Source organism: Pelodiscus sinensis, chromosome 3 (assembly GCF_049634645.1).
Source record: "Pelodiscus sinensis isolate JC-2024 chromosome 3, ASM4963464v1, whole genome shotgun sequence".
In the NCBI taxonomy this organism is placed as follows: Eukaryota; Metazoa; Chordata; order Testudines; family Trionychidae; genus Pelodiscus; species Pelodiscus sinensis.
In genome coordinates this window covers 130,940,038-130,953,804 of record NC_134713.1, presented here as the reverse complement: position 1 = coordinate 130,953,804, position 13,767 = coordinate 130,940,038, and positions in this window count along the sequence as shown.

Below are 13,767 nucleotides of genomic sequence, written 5' to 3'. Positions count from 1 at the left end.
ATCATTAGGAAAAAGAAAGGAAAGAGGGGTTCTTAGATTTTTAAGGCCAGCAGAGCCCCTCCTGCATAACACATGCCAAAAAGAAACCCCTCCCCAGGTAATTACCGCACCCTGCTGATCATTTATGTTTGAGCTATCACATCTTTTAGAAAGAGCACAACAGATAAAACAAATCATGTGTGAGTAGAGTTTGTGATTAAAAACTGCAGCATCCTCTGCCACAGTCTTGTCAATTAACAAATCAAATGGGCTGTGTCCAGACTCGAGGTTTTTTTTCGAAAAAAGTAGACTTTTTTTGAAAAAACTTCCCCTGCGTCTAGACTACAGCCGCGTTCTTTCAAAATTAAATCAAAAGAACGCGGCTTTTCTTTCGATGGCAGAAAACCTCATTTCACAAGGAAGAACGCCTTTTTTCGAAAGTGCTCTTCTTCGAAAGAGAGCATCCAGACTGCCTGGGTGCTCTCTTTCGAAAAAGTGGCTTGCTTTTTCGAAAGAACTACTTGCAGTCTAGACGCTCTTTTTCGAAAGAGGCTTTTTTGAAAGTATCTTTCGAAAAAGCCTCTTTCGAAAGGGGCTTGCAGTCTAGACGTAGCCATGGAGAATATAAGAATGGCCACACTGGATCAGACCAAAGGTCCACCTAGCCCAGTATCCTGTCTGCCGACAGTGGCCAATGCCGGGTACCCGAGAGGGCAGAACAGAATGAACAGAACGGACAATCATGAAGTGACACATCCTGTTGCCCATTCCCAGCTTCTGGTAAAAGAAGAAATGTCCACTTAGCAGAATGCCACAAGAAGGTGAAGGAGAGCATCCCAAGTTGAGGACTCAAATTGTTTGATGCCTGCCTCTCATGTATCCTGTCTAATCAGGTTTGTTCTGCATTTCTATATCCATAGAATTGTGTCTCTTGCACAAAGCAGCTCTCAAATAGACTTTTTCTATGGTCTGAGATTGCTCTGTACCTGAATCTTGCTTGCTTCCTGGCGTACAATTGAATGTACGTAGTCTCTGCTCCTGCTGTTTGTTAGATGCCTGAAACCAGGCTTCCAAACCAGTATGTATGTATCTATCTACCTACCTTTGGCTGCCTGTCTAAAACTTATTGTCAACAAACTCCATTCAAACATATGTAGCACTTTAAAGACTAACAAGACAGTTTATTAGGTGATGAGCTTTCATGGGCCAGACCCACTTGTTCAGATCATATTCTGAAAGATAATTGGCATGACCATATATAACAAAGGAATACAATGAAGTGAACACATTATAAACTAACAAATCAGATTTTAGAACAGAAGGTTGTGCGAGGGAGAGGGAAGGAGGAAATAGCTTATTGTAAGTCAATGAGTGGCTAATGTGGAGTTACTAGGACTAGCAATAGGTGGGAAGGCTGTCTTTGTAATGTGTAAGGTAATTAGCATCTTTATTAAGGCCCATTCATAACGTGTGGAATTTAAGCATGAATGAAACTTCTGAAGTTTCTCTCTCTAATCTGGTGTTAAAGTCTCTTTGAAGTAACAAAATACAGGACTATGTAGCACTTTAAAGACTAACAAGATGGTTTATTAGATGATGAGCTTTCGTGGGCCAGATCCACTTCCTCAGCTCAAATAGTGGAAGAAAATAGTCACAACCATATATACCAAAGGATACAATTAAAAAAATGAACACATATGAAAATGACAAATCAAATTTCAGAACAGAAGGGGGGTGCGGGGTGAAGGTAAATGTCTGTGAGCTAATGGTATTAGAGGTGATAATTGGGGAAGCTATCTTTGTAATGGGTAAGATAGCTAGAGTCCTTGTTGAGATCCACGCGTAGAGTGTCGAATTTTAGCATGAATAACAGTTCAGAGGATTCCCTTTCAAGTGCAGATTTAAAAGGCTTCTGAAGCAGGAAGCAGGTAATTAAGTTGTTGAGATGGTGTCCTTTCTGGTTGAAATGGCAAGAAACTGTTTTTTCTTTGTGATCCTGTCTAATATCTGTTTTGTGGGCACTGATTCTTTGGCGAAGTGTCTGAGACGTTTGTCCAATGTACAAAGCAGACGGACACTTTCGGCACATGATAGCATAAACTATCTTGTTAGTCTTTAAAGTGCTTTGTATTTTTTCCTTTTGTTCTACCAAGATCAGACTAACACGGCTACCTCTCTATTACTATTTCCATTCAAACATGAACTTTTCCAGCAGTAGTTCCATTAAATATTTCTGTGACCGAGAGATGGAGGATAGGCTAGAGATGGGATGGTCCCCCAGCATGGTCTCTACCTTCCCCTTTGCCACCTTCTAATGCATTGCCCCTCTCGCCCCCACTCTCCATAATCTTTCAGCAGTCCCTTCTAGCATCACATACTCCTCAAGAGCAATACAATCTTGTATGTTCTGCTAAAGGTGTTAACTGGTGTGTTTACTGAGTGGGAGCACTTCCATGGACCATATGGACCACTCCAAACTCAAGGCTGAGGGAAAACAACACTGTGGATTGTCTTGATAAGAGTGCTACCCTGGGTACACCAAAGGCCATTTGACCTTGTGATCATTTGGGAAGTCTATTTGTATAATTTAAGAATGATGTGAAAGATTCTGAATGTTCTGCATGTGTCATTCTGCAAACTCCATTTTGAGTGTGCTGCCCTTTGTCCACTCTATTGTCATTTTACCTCCATGTCACACTGAAATTCCCCCTGGTAGCAGCACAGAGGACTGAATATAGAGGGGCACTGATTTTGTACAATAGACCATCCAAAATTAAAGACCCTGCATAATAGGTTGACTCCCACCCAGGAGAACTGGTTTGTCATGGAAGAGGACAGCTGATGACAGTGTCAAATGGTAGAACTCTGTAATCACCTGCTAAGGCTGAGCTGGGAGCCTCGTGACTAAGGGTACGTCTACACAGCAACATTATTTCTAAATAACTGGTGTTATTTCAAAATAATTTAGTCCATGTCTACAAAGCAAGCAGTTATTTCAAAATAATATTGAAATATGGTCAAGCCAGAGGACTTCTTTCTCTAACTCCTGTAACCCTCATTGTAGGAGGAGTAAGGCATGTCACAGGAAGATTGTGCTATTTCAAAATAAGTGCTATGTAGATGCTCCCTATTTTGAAATAAGCTACGCAATTGACATATCTCAATTTGCTTAGCTTTTGAGTTAAGCCCTACTGTGTAGACACACCCTAAGGGACTAGAAAGTTATAAGAGGACTCACTGAGGAAGGTTCTGGGAGACGCACTGGAAGTTTTGACAGGAGAAGGGAACAGAAGGGATCAGTCATCAGAGGAGGCACGCTGAGGGAGAAAGTTCCATGTTTCAGAATCCAAGCCTTGTGAACATAAGGGTCCTCAAAACAATCAGAAACAATCAATGCACCAGACAGAGACCATACAGATAAGTAATAAAAAGTGGGAGCCATAATGACAAAACATTAAAGAAATGTGGATTTCACAACTCCCAAGTATTGACAAGTGGGTCCTTGCCAGACAGGCTGATAGCTAGTTTGTTGTTTTAACTTTGTTTTCATACTTTTCTATCTGAGACCTTGTTCTTAAGCTAAATAGCAGGGGCAACCACGACCTTGGAACTGTATAGCCATGTCTTCACACATCCCAATGCAATCATGTTGAAATAATGCAATGTTAGGCTGTTAGTCTCTAATTTAAAAAAAATATTCTAAGATCTTTGCTTTATCTGGAAGAGATAGAAAAGTGATCCAATTGAAGTTATTAAAAATACCTAAATTCTTATCATATTGGCCTTTACAACCAGGACTCAATATGTATATTTGAAAATATGGCCTTGTTTATTGCTATAATTTTCTCCTGAGCAAAATAAAATTTGGAAAAATAAATGTAAAATGAAACTTGTTTTCATATAGGCTCTGTACTGACTGGAATGCAATAGGGATACAAACCAGTGATTTTGGAACATTATTCTGACCTTTGTCACCAAAGTGCTGATGGATAACACCTACCTGTTGTTTAGGATAATGGAGAAAAGAACTGCATTTCTGCCAGCCCCATGGAAGTTTCATACCCCCATTTTGAATTTCTGGGCTGAAACAAGTCATTAATCTACTTTCCTATTGGTGTACATAATATTGCTTGAGATTATGCACTCATTTTGCTGGTTCATTGCTAATGGACATTCTCAAAGGTTTTTTTATATGCTCTTAGAAATGTCACGGCTTCTGGAGTAGAACTAGCTTAACAAGAGTTCATTGTTGAGGGCTTGTAAAAGTTTAGTGCATCTCTGCTCATGCAGAGCCAGTATAATAGTTTGATCAAAAAATGCTAGCAGAGCTTCTCTGTGCTTACAAATTAATGGTGTTCAATGCTACCAGCAGTGCCGTTTAAATCACTGACACTGCTTAGTCCCTGGAGTATTGAAGAATCGGATTCTAACACTGTATTAGGCTTAAATGCCTACACGTCTGGATCCAGTATATAGTGAGAAAAATCCTCAAAGCTCTTTTATGAGTGCCCATTAAAAAAATGTATTTTTTATGTGTGTAGCACCAGCAGCATGCTAGGTACTTTATAGGCAGTAGAGTGGCAAGGGTCATGCTTCAAGGGCTACGTCTAGACTGGCATGATTTTCTGGAAATGCTTTTAACAGAAAAGTTTTCCGATAAAAGCATTTTTGGAGCAGAGCATCTAGATTGGCACAGATGCTTTTCCGCAAAAGCACTTTTTGCAGAAAAGCGTTGACAGCCAACGGTCAGGGCAGTGTGTGTGTGTGTGTGTGTGTGTGTGTGTTTCTGAGAAAAGGTTTAACATCCGTGTCTTTACTACTAGGACTGGGGTCCCATCGCAGAGGGTGGCCAGCAGGCCAACAGATGCCCCTTTATATAGGAAGAGCTTATTACACCTTAGATTTTAGCTGCTAGAACACAGGGTTCCTTCGCAGCGGGCAGCCTGGGAAAGGCTGAAAGGTACCCCAACGAATCTGTCACCTGGGAGTGACACAGATCCAAACGCCCAAGCTCTTCCTATGCCTGTCCCTTTATGACCAGCTGAAGTTCTTTTAAATTGTGCTTGGTTCTATTACAGCAACTGAAGGAGTCAGGTTAAAGCTTAAACAGTTACAGGTTTATTAAAAGACTTATAAAAGCATATGGTTACAATGGCTATTGCTCTCTTTCTTAACTGTTAACAAATACAGATTTTTAAAATGGTTACAAAGAAAATAAAGACAGAAAATAGAAATAATTGTACCAAGTGACAGCTTAATCTTTAAAGAGCTCTAACACTATGTATATATATATACTTAAACAAAGGACCACATCCAGGTACAATTTTTACCCCTTTCTGTGCCTCTCGACTCCAGCGTGTCAGGCCAGGGCCCATCTCTCAATTCCTAGGAAAGATGAATACGAGGTGGGCGTCCCCGAGGAACCTCGGGAGATCAAACACCTAACCTGACCAGCAGATAGATGGTAGATTGACACTCAAAGTAAATGTGCTGCTGGACCCATCTTTATACCCCTGGGGGCCCATATCCTCTTTCTTATCTAAGAGGCCAAATTGTACTGGTCTGTTTTGTGGCGCCAGTTCTTACAAGCAAGTTTCAAGTTAATTTACACTTGCAAGAGAGATAACTAAATTGTGAGTACTAGACTTTTTTTTACTGGGCGAGAGATTCCTCCCCCCGCGGATGGATGTGTGTTCGTATCAATATGGGTTAAGTCAAGGGCACTCCTTGGCAGCCTCTTGGTCAGCAATTGGTGTATCTCTGTTTACAGCCATTCACAGTCACACAGCCTGGGCCTTCTGCTCTGTGTGGCCTGTATGCTCCAGGCAAGCAAAAATGGATGTTACAGGGGGGGTTCCTTTCTGGCTACAAGTGTCCGTGGCCAATCTAGATGCTCTTTTCCGCAAAAAAGCCCCAATCGCCATTTTCGCGATCGGGGCTTTTTTGCGGAAAACAAATTTCAGCTGTCTACACTGGCCCTTTTGCGCAAAAGGGAGCAGCATAGTATTTCCGCAAAAAGCACTGATTTCTTACAGTAGGAAGTCAGTGCTTTTGCGGAAATTCAAGCGGCCAGTGTAGACAGCTGGCAATTTTTTCCGGAAAAGCAGCTGATTTTCCGGAAAAACTGGCCAGTCTAGATACAGCCAAGGACTTTGCAATCCAAGAGCATCAGCTTGCAAACTTTAACTCACACATATGCTGTGTTTGGGTTAAACAAGGACAATTCTGCCTATTATGCAGCAATAGCTTCCCCTTTCAACCCTTTCCAATTCTCCTGCTCCCAATGCCTGTTAAGCCATTCACCACCTTTACCCCTCTTTGGCTCTTGGCTGGCCCTAGTCTTTGAGAGACATTTTAGGTGCTCCTGTCCCCTTGTTGTGCTCTGCCACACCCTAGTGGCAATTGTGAAGTATAGCGTCCCTTTCCCCTATTGTCCCACTAGTGTCCACTTTCCCCATAGAAGCCTCTTTCCTTTTCACATTCTGCTGTCCACAGTGCGCGTTCTGTACAATAATTGACCTTTCCCCAATTTCAGTCTGCTGTTCCTAGTCCCCACCTGGGTTGCAAACACACCCCCTTTCACCTGCTCCTGCCCCGATGACCGTTACGCTGTGTAAAGGCCCTTTTCCCCCTTCATTCTCTGTTTCCCCTCAGGCCCTTTATTAACATACGGGACGGCCACTCAGTTCCCATCTTTGCTGTCTGCTGCCTCTCTACCACATTATTCAGCATTGGTTCGGTTCCAACCTGCTGCCCATTCATGTCCTCGGCTTAACCTCAGACTCGTATTCTGTGAAGGGGGTCAGTAGTAAGTCCTTCTTCAATTCTCCATAGGATTTATAGAGCTTTAGCATTTCCTGCCTTTGTAATGGCTCTCCCATGCTGAAATCATAGCCAGTCACCCCTTTTCCCCCACCCCCACCAATCACTAGAATAAACTTTACGTGGTAGGCCTCAGCTGCCTTCTCCCTCTTGCTTGAATTATTTGGTGGGGCATTCCAAAGTACCACACAAAAAAACATTTTTGGCCCCTAAGTGGTTCCTAGCCAGAGATCACAAGCAGAGATTGGTCCCTAGGAGGGGTAGATGCTGGTTCAATTTCCTTCTCCCGGCTTGAGGAGAAGAGATTTGAATAGGGTTCTGCAGTCTCTCATGTGTGAGTGAGTCCCAGTCAGGGACATAAGGGACAGGCTAAGGTAGGTTGCTCCTTGTAGCACTTTGAGGCTGTGCTAATGTTATTAAGTAGCAATTAGGCAAGATCTAATCACTGAGCCCCTTTGTAGTCCCCTGGTGGTCTGGATGCTTACCTAGCTGTGTGGGTGATATAGGTTCAACTCCTTGCTGGGCTTCTGGAGAAAGGACTTGATCAGCTGTCTCTGAAGTGACTGTCTAGCTGTTGGACTGTGAGGTGTCTCCCTGGGTTGGGCCTTGTGTTTGTTGCCTCAACCTGTCCTGCTGCAATTGTTCCACTTCCATTCCCTATTCAGGGTGGGTCACAAGACTAGCAAGCAGGAGCAGTTTGGGAGTGTACTTAGCAGGTGGTAGCTTGGGGTTCAAATCCCCCTTTATGCTGGAATATTCATCTCTAACCGCTCAAGTGAATGGCCTAAGTGCTAGGCTAGGTGTTATTCTGACCTGTGCCACAACACCCTTTGCTCTTGTCGTCTGAAGCTGCTCCACTATCAGTACATACTCCTTGGGCCCAAGACCCAGTAAACAGCCCTGTGTAGCTTACTGTTTGAGTGTGAACCCATTGGTTTGGAGTGGCCGGGGGGGGGGGGGGTTCACAGCTGCTTCTTGCGTGTTGATGTCTTACCTCAAGTGGCTGGCCTAAGAGCTGGGCTAGGAGGTAGGCCAATATGCTAGTTTCCACAGGGTTTCCTTTTGAGGCTAGGCCATTGTCATTAAATAATTAAATGGTCATTGAGCAACAGCCATCACCTACATCTCCCTGTAGTCCACAGGTTTGGGGGGCTTGCCCCTTTCACCATGAGTGTGTTGGTTCAAGTACCTTTTATGCTCCCTGTGAAGGGATTTGAGGGTATGTCTACACCACGCACTTCTGGTTATTTCGAAATAATGGGCTTGCTATGTAAACTCCCACCTTGTTATTCAGAAATAACATGAGTCCTTTTGAAATAATTCTGTATTGCAGAGATGCCTTTACTTCTCAAAGAAATGACGTACGTGCTGTCCTAGCAGGTGGAGGCTCCTTCAGACACCTCTGCTGATGGCTGTCCATGTTCAATAAGAATTGGGCCACTTAAGTTTTGCAGCTTCTTCTGTGTTCCTGCGGTTTGAGTATCTGTCCCAAAAGCAATCTGGTGCTGGCGCAAATCCCCTCTCTGCTTGTTTAGAAATGAGTGGCTGTGTCATCTCTTGCCTTCAAGTTTTCCACTTTAACTATTCCCCTAGTGCCTATCATACAATGATAGGCGCTCCTTTCCCTTTCACACTCTGCTGCTCACAGTTCCCCATATGCTGTAGAACTGCCCCTTTTAACCCTCTCCATCCCCTGGCACACAATGTAGCTGCCCCTTTCTTCCTTCCTGCTGACTCTAGCATCCGCTGTGCTATCCTGCCTCCTTTCTCCTTCTCTTTTCCCCATTGTGTGGTACAGCCACCCTTTCCCCTCCTCAGTCTGCTACCTCTAGTGCCTGTTGTGCTGTAGCGCCTTCACTCTCTGCTGCTTGTTATCCAGGATCTCTCCCGACCCTCCTCCCCCTTCCCTTTTACTGTCATTGCTTATCCCTAGGGCATGTTAGGCAGTCTAGCCTTCTCCCCCTTTTACTCTCTGCCTGCCTGCATGCCATTCACAGAAAATAGCTGTCCCGTCTCCACTCTGCCCCTCTGCATCTTGTAGCCGTGATATAGCTGTCTTTTCCTCTCCTTGAAGGATGCTACCCCTAATATCCTTTATACAATAGAGCCACCCTGCCCCCTAGTGTCCATTGTCTATTACAGCACCCCCTTTTCGCTTCAGCCACTTCAGAAAGGTGTGCGGTCTAGGTCCCACATTGACATACCCCCTCACCCCCACCCCAGCATTCCTTAGTAGATGTTATGCAGTGTAGCCGTCGCTTTCAAATTGTCACCATCTGGTGCCTCTAGTGTCTGTTATGCAGTGTGGCCAGTTTTCCCCACTCCCCTTTCACACTGTACTGTCTGTAGTGTCCCTTAGAAAGTGTGGTAGAAAAGTGGCATATGGTTGATGGATTTCCATTCCAAATGGCTAAATGTAGCGCGTTGCATGTAGAATAGATGCATTCTTACCAACAACCACAGGACATACCACACTAATACCAACCCTGGTACCTTCCCTTGCAACAAACCCCGTTGCCAGCTTTGTCCACGTATTCACTCTGCTGTTACCTTTATTGGACTCAACCAAGTGAGTTATAAGATCAAGAACACATATTCCTGGGCATCCAGAAATATAATCTATGCTATCATGTGCCGAAAGTGTCCATCCGCTATGTACATTGGACAAACATCTCAGATACTTCGCCAAAGGATCAATGCCCACAAAACAAATATTAGACAGGATCACAAAGGAAAAACAGTTTTTTGCTATTTCAACCAGAAAGGACGTTGTCTCACCCACTTGATTACCCGCATACAGCTTCAAAGACCTTTTAAGACTTCACTTCAAAGAGAATCCTCTGAACTGTCATTCATGCTTAAATTCGACACTTTACATGCAAATTTGAATAAAGACGCTAATTATCTTACCCATTACAAAGATAGCTTCCCCAATTATCACCTCTAATATCATTAGCTCACAGACATTTACCTCCTCCTCTTCCCCCCCTCCATCCCCCTTCTGTTCTGAAATGTGATTTGTCCTTTTCATATGTGTTCATTTTTTAAATTGTATCCTTTGGTCTATATGGTTGTGACAATTTTCTTCCACTATTTGATCTGAGGAAGTGGGTCTGGCCCACGAAAGCTCATCATCTAATAAACCATCTTGTTAGTCTTTAAAGTGCTACACAGTCCTGTTTTTAGAAAGTGTAAGCTTCTCACACCCTGCTGCCCCTTCTGCCAATTGTGTGGTGGTATCGCCGTACCACTGCCCACTTTTGGCCGGTGCTGGACCTCATACCTCTGGTGCAGTGGAAGTGCATGGTTCCCTTTCACAAAGTCTACTGCCGCTATTGCGCTGCTGCCCTTTCCCCCCTTTGACCCTGACCTGCTGATGGAACCTGATATGTAGCATAGCTGCCCTTTCTTGGGTACCTCCCCTCAGACCCTTTGTGGAATACTCCTGCTCCCTTCTACCATTTGTCTTCTCTGGGCCCTAGTGCCATTATAGAGCTCGGCCACTTCTTTCCCCTCTTCGCTCTCTCTCCTGCCCCTATTGCCTATTATTCCCCTTGGGCCTTAAATAAGCTTTAAACTGTAGAGCCCACAGCAACACTTCCTCTGGAGTGGGGTTGCCAGCCCTTGCCTGCCTGGCTCCCGGGAAGAGCTTTCTCTGCCATGCTGTAGGAAAGCTGCCTCCCTGGGCACCTGCATGTAACCAACACCATTGACTGATAAGTATCAGCTTATTAGTTAAATGGTTACTCGGTTACATCGTGCTAACATCCCTACCCAGTACAGCTGCCCTTTTTCCCCACCTCAGCGCCAACAGGCATGAGAATAAAGTGGGAACTGCCACTCAGGACTTTTGCTGGGTGTGAGTTTAAGTGGCTACAAAGGCTTCACACCCCTAAAGATGGACTTTCCTCTAGTGCATAAATGTTGGTGCATCCTCAGAATAAAATTAGCAGGTGCTCAGCACCCCCAGGCAGTAAGCTCCCTTCCCCAACACCTGCCTCCTTCAGTCCACCCCACCAATTGACTCCCTCCCTCCATTCCTCATGTTATTGATGTGGAAATGAAGTGTAACCCCCAAGGAGCTTACCTATGTTCCCTAGGGCTACATCTCTACTGCCCCCTCTTGTGCAAGAGTATATGCAAATGAGGCAAAGCAGTGAATATCGCTGCACCTAGTTTAGGAATACTTAATGAGCCACCATTTTTGCGCATATTCCCCCCTCTTGCTCAAGTGCTGGTCTGCCACTTTTTTTCGTGCAGAATGGCTCTTGTGCAAGAGGGGGGTTTTGCACAAAAAGGGGCTGTGTAGATGGTTCCTTTTTGTGCAAAAGCCCCTTGTGTAAAAATGGCAGCTCATTAAGTATACCAATGAGGTGTGGTGATATTCACTGCTTTGCCTCATTTGCATATGCTCTTGCGCAAAAGGGGGCAGTATAGACATAGCGTTAGGGACTGTGTGTTAGTTCAGGGAGAGGTGCACTGTCTGCCCCTGATAAAGAAGGGAAACTGAGGCAAAGCTGCTTGGCAAACCAATAGGGAGTAAGATTATCTGCCCCCTCCTCTCCCCCCCCCCCTCCGGAGCTAAGGAGACGGCATTTGGGAGAATTCTGGGGCCAGGTAGGGAAAGAGCAGGTCTGGCTGTTTGGGGAGCTAGAGACTCCAAGGGCTGCATGAAGGGTTCCACCTAAGAGCTAGCCTCTGGCAGCCTAAAACCCAGCCCCTCAGCTTGAGCCTTTCCCATGCTCCTCATTCGTACAGTTTTGCTGGGAAAATGTCTCCCCAACAGCCCACGTTATATGCACACACATATAATGGTCACATATATATCTATTCATATACATATACACGTGTGTGTGTGTGTGTGTGTGTGTGTGTGTGTGTGTGTGTGTGTGTGTGTGTGTGTAGGTGTATATACTATATACACACATATACTATACATTTAAATTTCAAATCTGGAATGTAAATGTAGTTGCAGCCTTCATTTATAAAACCAATTTAAATACAGGCATCAGATTACAGAAATGTATTTATTTCTTCCACATTCACAAGCATTTTTTGCATTTTAGCATTGCAATGATCAATTACAAACACGTTAGTTCAACCTGACAAGCAGTTGATTTTCAGAATTATCAGGTCTGTAGCCTACAAGTGGACAACAGAACTTGAAGGACACCTTGAGCCTTCGCAGTTTTGAGTCAAGCTGATGTAGTGTAGGAAGCAGCCATCCCATTTGTGCACTGGTGTCTTCTTTGAGACTATTTAGTGCCTTTACCACTGGGCCCATGACTAGTGCTCCCTCTAAGCTACCCAGCACAGCTGATTAATCTGCCTTGCCAGAAAGGGGCTCCATGCACAGAGCTGTGCTCTCCTTCTGGCTGCTGGGGGGGGGGGGAGGGAGGGCTAGGGGCTGTTCCAAAGCCTTGCCAAGCCCTGCACTCTCCTCCCAGCCACTGGAGGGAGCTGTACCAAGGCTTCTTCAGGCCCCGCCCTCCCCCCCAGCCACCGAGCAACAGGGCAGGGAAAGGATGGAGGCCGCAGCAACGGAGCATTGGGCAAAGGGGAGGGAGGAGGCAGGCAGGCTGCCAGAGTCACGTTATGTCACTGTGTCAGCCCCCAGCAAAAGTTATATATGAGAGCAAGAGAGAGAAAGAGATTGATTCAGCGGGGCACTGGAAGCTTCCAAAGCATTGTGTGGTATGGAGATTAGGGTGCTCACCTGGGCTATGTCTACACTAGCGGGTTCTTGCACAAGAACACGTTCACACTGCCTTGTGCTTTTGCATACGAGCATCCATGGCAGTGTAGACGCACTCTTGCGCAAGAAAGCTCTGATGGCCGTTTGAGTCATAGGGCTTTCTTGCACACGAAACCCCTGCTGTGCGTCCAGAGGGCTTACGCTTGTTAGAAAAGAGCGCAGTGAGTGCACAAGAAGCTCTCTCTTACCACACTTTACTGTAAAGCTTCTTGAGCAAGAGCAGGTGGGCAGTGTGGCTGCTCTGAGGAAGAACGATGGTTCTTGTGCAAGAACCACCAGTGTAGACATAGCCCTGGAGTGTAAGTGCCCTTGAATCACATCCCTGTTATGCCAGGCAGGAGGTCCTCTGTTGTGTGAGAGCAGAGCCCTTGTGGCTGATCAAGAGGCCATTGGCAGCCTCTTTTAATTGAAGAGGAATTGCTGTTGGGAAGAAAACACCCACACATACACCCATACACACACACACACACATCCACACTCACGCAAACCTCCCACACTCCCTCTTGTCCACCATGCTCAGGATACAGGCGCAGGTTGTGACAGACCCTGCTCTGTTGAGGGGTGTGAACTGGGGACTCCCATCTCCTGGGGATCATCACTGGTGAGCAATCCCTGTCTGAATCCTCCCCTCACCCCAAAAAGAAAACAGTCTCTTGAGACAGAGAGGGGTTTGGACAAGGGTGGCCCACCGCGAAGGACACTCACTTAGGAGCAGGGATGTTAGCGTATAGCCACATAAATGATTAACTGATAAGCCTAGGCATATTTATTAATCAAAATGACCATGCACAACTCCCTCCCCGCCCCTCTATTGCTCTCTGTGTCAGAGGCAGTAAGGGGAGGGAGGCAGGAAATTCATTTGTCTAGCCATCTGGGAGAGAAGGAATGTTGTTCCCGTCAGGGCTGTCTTCAACAGGTGGGTAAAAGGGAGTAGGGGAAGACAAAAAGGACAGAAAAATGTTGGAAGGACAGGTCTGGCAAGCTGAAAGGCTTTTCACCGTTAAGTTAACAGATCCACTTCAGAGGAAGAGTCACCAGTCTGCAAGCTGCAAGAGCCTGCTGTGGGAGCCTTCAGGATTGGTCAGAATAAGGATAGGAAGAGGGTGCAGGTTGAGCACCAAGACCCAGGAAAAGCACTACCCCCCACCCTTGCCTCATATACCTACTTCCCACACTAGGGATAGTTGGGGTAGTGCTATTATAACTTTGGT